The sequence below is a fragment of the Pinus tabuliformis genome, chromosome 3_1, assembly GCF_031772625.1.
Source record: "Pinus tabuliformis cultivar Carrire ecotype Pingquan chromosome 3_1, CPIR1, whole genome shotgun sequence".
Classification (NCBI taxonomy): Eukaryota; Viridiplantae; Streptophyta; class Pinopsida; order Pinales; family Pinaceae; genus Pinus; species Pinus tabuliformis.
In genome coordinates this window covers 527,665,746-527,674,638 of record NC_142301.1, presented here as the reverse complement: position 1 = coordinate 527,674,638, position 8,893 = coordinate 527,665,746, and the positions used below count along the sequence as shown (strand labels likewise).

The following is an 8,893-nucleotide window of genomic DNA, read 5'->3' as shown; positions in this document are numbered from 1 at the left end:
GGATCATTCTTCTTTCCTGGTACATCTTCTTCTTGCAGAGGCAACAACTATGATTGATACCATCCTTTCCAAACTTGTAGGTGTTTCTTTTTCCATCATGCATGGCTCCTCTATCATATTGCCAAGGTCTTCCAAGCAATATATGACAGACATTCATTGGCATCACATCACATACAATTTTATCTTTATACTTGCCCACCTGAAATTCCACTTCACATTGTTCATTTACTAACAGTTGATATCCCTTTTGCAACCATGACACCTTGTAAGGTGTTGGATGTTTCATTGTCTTTAGCTCCAATTTCTCCACCACTTCTGTAGAGACCAAATTATCAATGCTGCCACTATCAATGATCATCTGACAACATTTCCCTTGGACTTTACATACTGTCTTGAATAAATTCTTTCTTTGTGATGATTCAATTACCTCCTTTGCTGGCTTGAGAAAAACTTTATTAACTACCAAAGATTCTCCCCTCTCTAGCATATTTTCTTCTTCTGTCACTGTTGTTGCTGGTGCTTCTCCCTCAACTCGAGCAACAATTGCATTCCTCTGGCTTGTTCCTGCATTCTCTGGGCACTCAAAAGCTATGTGTAGCTTGTTACATCTGTAACATCTTATTTCTCTTCCTCTTCCTCTGCCTCCTCTTCCTCTAGAAAAACTCCCTCTTCCTCTTACATCACCTCCTATGGGTGCATGCCGGGTTGAGCTATTGCTAGCTCCATCTTTAGGTGTTGTAGATCTCCCTCTACCACCTTCACTTTGCCTTCCTCGGAAAGTACCTCTCCCTCTGGCTGACTGCTTCCTCATGAGTTTTTCTTTATCATTCAGTGCTATCTGATAAGCTTCCTCTACTATTTTAGGAGACAGTAGACTTATTTCATCTTGAATGTCCATCCTAAGGCCATTCACATATCTATCCACCTTCTCATCTAAATCCTAAGCTTCTCCATCTCTTATGCTTACCTTGTAGAATTCCTCTGTGTATTCTTTCACTGTCAAAGACCTCTGTCTGAACAAGGTTTGCTGATAATTACTTTGGCAGAAACTTACCTCTCAACTTTGCTACCATCCTGCTCCAATTCTTGATTGGTTGCTTGCCAAGTTTCATCCTTTCTGCCTACACACCATCCCACCAACATGTTGCATGGCCTTTTAACTTAGTGACAGAAAACTTGAATTTCTTCTCATCTTTTGTTTCTTCATAATCAAAGAATCTCTCCATGCCATTAATCCAGTCTATCAATTCTTTTGGATTCAGTCCTCCTTCATATATTGGAACCTCGGTCTATAGCCTAGCAGTGGATCTCAACACTGACTGAAAGAACCTCATCTCAGAAGTAACTGCTACAGCTTCCTCCTCTACAGTTTCAACCTCAGGTTCACTAACATCTCCATTATCTATATTTCTGCCTATTGTTAATGCATCTTATCTAGCTTGCATCTGTTGCACAACGTCCATTACTTTAGAATTTGCAACAGGTCTTCCTCTTCCACCACGTCCATGTCCTCTTCCAACTTTGAAATCCATATTAACTTTCCTTCTCCTGCTTCTGGGATTCAATTCAATGTCAGCTAGTGGCTCTAATACCACTAATGGTGGCCTGGGTGCAGGCGATATAGACAACCTCTTTAATCTGGCTACAATTTCAGGTTGAATTCCTCTTCCTGGTTCAAGAGGTGTATCAATCATCTACTATTAGAATAACTATTATAATAGTTCCCTTTTTCCTTCATATAACCATTCTTCCTCCTTAAATCGCCCCAACCCTTGTTATCAGCAAAAAGCATACCTTATGCCTCCTTCCTTTCAAAACAACGAAAATGCATTGAAAACACAATATACACGGGTGGAGGGCCTTCATTCCAACGGAATGAAAAATACACTATCGCGCTTTATATCACTATATTTTTAATTCAAAAGAATTAACTATCGGCGCTTTATATTTCAAACTATGTGTTTGAAACGTAATTAACACTATCGGCGGGCTTTTATTCCAAAGGGTCGGAACAACACTATCGACACTTTGTCATGGTGATTCCCTGATGGGATATTCCACATGGCTATCAGCAATCACTATTGATGATTCCAAAATTCCACACAATAGACTCCTCCCGCTTCAACCTTGTGATGTGATAACCTTGCGGACCCGAAAGCTTATCAACCCAGCTATATAGTATATTGGGTCAGGACTGTCGGGGTTTCGGACTTCGGCAACTCCAAAGGACCTTCCCACTCCACTTTCGCTTCTATGATGCGATCTGGTTCGGACCCGATACGGGTATGAACCAAATTCAATAGAATTTCAAGTTCGGAGCTCTACTCCGGCTAAGTATTTTTACGATTTCCTGTGTAAAACGGGATTTTGGCCGTGGAATTCTATAAGGCAATTAACGAAGCCTGCGCTCGACGATATGAAGGGAAAATACAATCTGAGGACTTCAACCAAGATATTAATTGGGAATTTGGTTAATTCATTGATATTTGGACTCAGAAAAAGGCCATTAAAACTGATACATGCATCTAATTAACATTCAACATAGAACCATATAATCAGATGCAGAGAGAGGTTTTTCTTTAGATGATAATGCTTCCGGGCATGACTCTAACTTTGAGCCTCCTGTTATTTTATTTATAATCAATAGATAAAGCCTTCTCGGCCATTATCCTTAACAAAATCATGCTTTTACATAGAGTGATTTAAAGCGTAAAGCTTTGTTACAACTTATCCATAAGCGATGATTTATTCTTAATTATATTCTTATCCTAAACTAGGAAAGCATGGAAATTGTTGGCTAAAGTACCCCACTCTTCCTGTATATTTTTTTGGATTTTTGGAATAAGTTTGAAGATTTTCCCTCCAAGCACATGCTCCTGTATCAATTACTTCCCATAAGCGTTGGATTATGTATCTTCAACTGTTATTTATTGAGAATGTCATGTGTAACAATTTCCACATGAGAAATAATAATAGTTGGTGATTGTGAAGGTAGCCAAGAATTGCAATGTTAAATGGGATTGAGAGTGTTATTCATTAACATCGTATTTTTAGTACAAAGTGAAAATGGGTAGCAAAGGAAGGAAAGAATTTGGTTGCACTGATATGATTAACTCACTTGCTCATATAGATGAGAACTTTCACTAGTGGATTGCATATAAGCGGTATGTGAATCTGTCAATAGCAGAGAAAAAAAAGAAACAAGATTTGGAGTAGCGAATTAGTGATTGTTGCATGTGTTACAGAAATATTTGATTTCAAAGAAATTTCTTATCTTTACATAAACAAATTTGATTCAAGAACAAAATAAAATATGCTAGTAGAGAATAAGTGCTTAAAATTTTCTGAAGCAAATAGTTCCCTCAACTCAGAGGGAGGTGAGGTTCACATTATTTGACAAATCATTTCCCCAACTTCTCAGGTTCCTTCCCTTTTTTCTCACCTACATATTTATTTTCATACATGGTCATACAGGGATTTATATTGGTTATTTTCTTGCTGGATGGGCCTAGGAACTACAATGAATATCCAAAATGTTGGGTGTCTATTATATTCTTTCCACGCATCATGAGGTTTGGGGTATTGCCTCAATTTTATTTTTTTTATGTAGATCCAATAATAGTTGGGCAGACCCAAGGATGGGGATAAGACCCAAAGATGGTGGGAAAACCTACCCATGGTTTTGTGCATGGTTTTCACATACGGTTTTTGGGCACGGTGTTTTTTTCCCATGGTATTTGTAAATCCAGTCAAGGGAACAATGGTTATGTTCTAATCCAGGCTTAGTGGATTGGGGTTTATGAATGCTTCGACACATATATGTGTGTGTGTGTGTGTGTGTGTGTGCGTATTGTAACGTTGAAAGGAATATACTGAAAAATCAATTTGGTATTCCCGATTATTGGATCTAAGGGAAATATCTATGTATATTTGTTTTATGTTCTCGCAATTATAATTTTTTTCTGTTTTAAGAATTCATTTGCAAGAAATTTCTGTACAGGGAAAAACCCCTCACCAAAATACTTTCCTTGTTTGCTTTATCACTCATACAAAATAGGTTGTATATTTGACTGAGTGAATCTGATTCCCAACGAATTAGATTTTCAGGTAGTCATTTTTTTCAACAACAATAGATTCTTTACCATGCCATGTCTTTCTTGACTTACCATATTAACCTAAATTTAATCACAATGAAAATCCCATGCAATTCTTGTATCCCATAATGTCAAAGAAAATAGTTCCTTTAGATTTTTGTGTAATTTAAGATTTCTTTACAAAGAAAATCATTTACGTGATAAGTAGACGAAAGCCACATCAGATATCTATGTAAGGCTAATTTTTCCTATGGGAAAAATGAATTCATGAAGATAGAGAAAATAATGTGGTTATTTGAAATTATTTGTTTAAAGGTAAGTGACTGTTGCAGCCAAAATATGTTATAGATAGGTATTGTGTTGCTCAAGTCGATAGGAAATACCATAATAGGAAAGTTATACTTGAACGTAAAAAGAAAAAAAAAATTATTCTTGCAATTTATTACTCAACAAGTCACTATGAAGAATGATGTTTACATTACAAAGTTTACAAAGTGTTCGGATACTTTTAACTTAAGATAAGATGACTTTCATCAATGGTTTAACCCAACAAGCTTATTTACAATACAACTAGGTACTATTAAATACAGAAACTTGTTTACAAGAGTTACAAATAAAAGTGATGATACTCAAAGTGTTCAAACCAAAAATCAAGAAACAGTAATGGACACTGAAACAATTAACATAGAAGCAAAATAAGAACATAGGCATAAACCCTACACAAAAATTTGTATCCTCCACACCCTGTACATGTGAAACTTTATCGTCCATTCAAAGGAAGCGAAAGGATAATTTGATTGGAAAACTAGTTCATGGTGAGCTATCAGGTGGAGGGGATGATGAAGAGTCTACTCAAATATTTACTTCAGACAGATCATATACAATTCAAACGTCCAAATCCAACAATATCGCCAAAACAGAAATCATTAGACAAGCTACAAATGTGGAAGATGATAGTGTTATACCACCTAATTGCGTCACTTATTTTAGAAGAAAATCATAAAATAATGGAGCAAATTGTAGAAGTCATTATTTTCGATGAGTCACATTGCAAAATGCAAGTTATGGCAAGTGCAATAAAAAAATGAAAATTGAAAATGTAAAAGTTCATGATGAAAACTGTATTGATCAAGAACAAATGGATATTGATGTGTCTCACATTTGATCCAAAAGGTTCATGATATTGCATCAATCTACTAGTGACTCACTTGCATAGTCTATTGGCGAATTGGAAGTAGAGAACCTGAGACTAAAAAAATAATAAAAGAGCTATAAGACACTATAAATTTGTGGCCTTTGTTGATGACTCCACTAATAATACAAGCACCACCATTTCAAATTTATACTCCCTCTACACTGCATAGATCCAATAAATTTATGATTCTCCTTTATTTAGTGAAATCATATATCATCAATAACATATGTAAAAGAGAGGAAAATATTTATCATGCATGGCAAGCATCTTTTGATTTATTGCATTTACCGCAGGAAATTAATACATTTGTTGATTTGGTTGAGTAACCTTAAGCTAGATAGGAAATTCGTTGAAAATGATTTACTTACTTTTAGTTAGAAGCATAAATTACTCTCAGATATAAAGAAAGAAAATGAAGGACTCTCATATGCCAATTGAATAAACCAAGTTGAAGGTGGATGGTCAAAGAGAATCATGGCAATAGATAACATCATTTCTGAATGTGAAAGCATAAATATTATAAGAGGTGATGTCTTTCTCAAGGTGTTAAAGATTGTTTAGAACATAAACGGTTCACACGTCATACATTATTCAGAATTAATTTCAAGAGACATGCTAAAATATGAATTTCACAAGCTAAAACAATCAAAGGAAAGATAGTTTGATGACATAACTGATTTTAATCAATAGAAATTAGCAAATGGAAAATTACTTTTGTTAGTACAAATGAACAAAATTATGTCTTGATTGTGCAATTGCAGAAGAGGCTAGATGAATTGAAAAAGAGATATTCAATGAAAATGTCAAAATGGAAATTAGAATTGTTCCAATCAAATATTTCATTAAAATCACAGTGGAAAATTTTCCATAGGAAATCATGAACCTGATAGACAACTATCATATAGACAATTATGGTGTATTCTTTTACATATTATGAGTGTTCTCAAATCCTCCGATATTCGTTTTTCTATTTACTAGTATTAAATTATTCAACTTTGTTATTTATGTTATCATGACCTAAGTTAATTCCTATATACAAGTTCTTGTTTTTCCTTGCAGATTCATTTATTATATTACAATTCGCAGGATTCCAATCTTAGTCCCCATTGGGGAAAATGCAATTACTTTTATGATCAAGTATCGATATTTTTAATTCTGGTTGTTCTAGTTTTGACTCTTTTCACTAATTTTGTCAAGAATCATGACATAATATTTTGAATATGATCTTTTATATATCTAAATTGTGGCTATGGTGATTGTCATTTGAATCTACAAATAATTCTTGTTACCATAACTGTATTTTCTTACTCTTTAATGCTTGTCAAGCACAATAATTGATTATTGTCTTCTAATTATGAATATGTTCTAATTCTTTTATAATGTTTTGTATAAGTTTTTGAGAAAATGATTTGAGAGTTTTTATTATATCTAATGTTTTGCTATTGATTAAAATTAAAATGAACATTTGACAATAATTTTCATCTCAAACATACATTTCTCAAGAATACAACACTAACATGATAAATATGTTATGTGTTTTAATCTCTTGAAGCTCGAAATATGTTATGTGTTTAGTATTGAGTTAATTTCATCGTGCGGAGTCTAGAAATGTAAATGAAGCTTTCATTGTGCTTCCTCCACACTCCTGCTCTCCACACAATCAAAGCTTCTTCCAATGTACATGATGCTAATTTGAAATATCATGCATCAACATTTCTCTTTTCAATTTAATATGTACATTAGTCAAGCTTGAAATTCATATATTTGAAATCGAGTTCTTTATTTAAAAAATGTATATGGGATTTATCACATATAGTATTATTACATTAGGACATTAGATCCTAGGCCTATTTGGATCTTTGCAAAGATTTTCCACAAATCAATATTGTAATCCCTTTTTGACTTTTAGAAACAATAGGAATGTATTCTCCAAGAAAAAAAATTCCTCAACTTCACAATAAATAAAGCATTTAATTTTTATAAACTATGTGTGCCATTGATGAACACAATCCATGATCTCATTCTAAAATTTTTGGTTTCCAACAAGCAATATACATCTACTAAAATAGATATAATGACTTTTCACTTGTGACAATTACTAGTCGTACTCTTGTTTAGTGACAGATAAATCTAGTAGATGATGTTATGGAATAAATGACAGATCAGTAACTTGATATAGTAATAGTGGCAATGAGACAACTATACTATAGTTCATAATACACTAATATGTGTTCTTGTGCCAACTTTAGGGTTAAAATACAACCCGCAGAGAAATTGCATAAATGAAGCACAAGAGATATGTTGAAAAACATATGTATTTTATATTCCATGTCGATGTTTACATATATTTGTCTTATAACTTTGGTTAGGACTCTAATAAAACATGTTTCATAAGCAATAAAAAATATATTTCATTGGAATTTAGAGGCGTGGAGTAAGCTTTCATTTTCCATCTTGCACACTTGTGCACTTTTGCATCTCCACACTTCGTACAATGAAATCTTCTTCCATATGTAAGAGTGAAATCAATGTATTAATTTTGTCGTTGCCAATATCCTATTGCTAGGTATACATCATTGCTGAATGTTTTCTTCGCTTTCATTCATGGTGAACACTGTGAAAATGAAACATTGTGAGAAAATATTACTTAGTATTTGCTCAATATAAATTCCTAGGCTTCGCACAATGAATCTGCACCTCCACACTTCACACAAAGTATCAAGAGATCTTAATATTCCATTATAATTCTAAGACAACTTGTTGGGAAGTCACATGTGTATAATTTGGAGTTGCAAGGGAGATAATAACAACAAATAGTGGAAATTATTTCCTAGACATAGAATTCTCATATAATAACAAAACACATACTCGTGTTGCATTAATCAATTAACTAGCCTTAGCGGCAAGGACTATAGTCTTGTATTAATAATATTTTGTGGCCATCTAAAATTGATATTGTGTATTTATAGAAAAAGAAAGAAAATATTCACTAAAAATAATTTATATATATATATATATATATATATAATGGAAAAAGAATAATAATAAAAATCAAAATAAATATATTTTATTTTATTTCTGATCTTTTTTTTTAAATTGGAATGACATAAAGAATATTAGCATGGCCTTTGGGCAATGATGACATGCAAAATTTGAGAAATAGTCCAAATTTTTAACTTTTCAGATATATTTCTTATTTTTATAATATTTTTTTAAATAAACATTAAAATTTTAATTTGTAAATATGTTACAGATCATATAAATAGTATTAAGCAATCTAAATTTAGTATTTAATGAATCATATAATAATATTTATGACTTTTAAAATTATATTAATAAAAAATATTTAATAAATTAATAATTTAAAGTAATGTGATTTTTTCCATATTAGTAAAAATAACTTTTTACTCTTTAGAAAAAAAAAAATTGAGAGGGGCATTGTATAGCTTAGGATGAAGGACATGTGTCATTCCTTTTGCGTTGAATTGTTTTGTAAAATAAAAATAAAAAGTTAATTCTAAAAATAAAAAACAATGTTGGCTATAATAAAAATAAAAAGTAGAAGCATTATAAAATCTTGCTCATCACTGAATTTTATATATAG

At 32.6% G+C, this 8,893-nt stretch overlaps 1 non-coding gene across 1 annotated transcript; it reads left to right on the top strand.

Annotated features, from left to right (window-relative positions):
- Positions 1–8,358: 8,358 nt before the first annotated feature.
- LOC149188157 (U6 spliceosomal RNA) lies at positions 8,359–8,463 on the top strand. Its single transcript, XR_016256591.1, has one exon. It is a non-coding gene; the product is annotated as a U6 spliceosomal RNA (small nuclear RNA).
- Positions 8,464–8,893: the final 430 nt, after the last annotated feature.